We start from the raw sequence: 300 nt of genomic DNA, 5'->3' as shown, positions 1-300 counted from the left end.
CAGGCCAGAGGAAATGATCTGCCCCCCACACACACACACAGGCAGGCAGGCGCAGGACCAGGGAGTTGAGGCTCCCTCCTCCAGGGCCCGGCTTGTCTGTCGCTCCTGCTGCTGCTGCTCCATGGGGTGCCGCCCTTCATTCCGTATGCGGAGGAATCTGAGGAATGTCTGGCTGGGATCACAATGTGCTTCCTCAAGCAAGAACCCCGGGTGGGGGCCCAGGCCGCTGAGAGGCAGGAGGTGCCCGGCTCCATCCACATGGGGCAGGCACGGCATCCCCAAGCAAAAGGGGCAGGCGGG

At 65.0% G+C, this 300-nt stretch overlaps 1 protein-coding gene across 1 annotated transcript in view; it reads left to right on the top strand.

The window, feature by feature from the left end:
- The window catches only part of LOC107108045 (protein-glutamine gamma-glutamyltransferase E-like), a 21,607-nt gene that overhangs the window by 11,316 nt on the left and 9,991 nt on the right, over positions 1 to 300 (top strand). The gene's annotated exons all lie outside the window — the stretch shown is intronic.

Source organism: Gekko japonicus, unplaced genomic scaffold (assembly GCF_001447785.1).
Source record: "Gekko japonicus isolate JY-2015 unplaced genomic scaffold, Gekko_japonicus_V1.1 scaffold784, whole genome shotgun sequence".
Classification (NCBI taxonomy): domain Eukaryota; kingdom Metazoa; phylum Chordata; class Lepidosauria; order Squamata; family Gekkonidae; genus Gekko; species Gekko japonicus.
The sequence above is the reverse complement of the archived record's forward strand: the minus strand, read 5'-3'. Positions and strand labels throughout refer to the sequence as shown.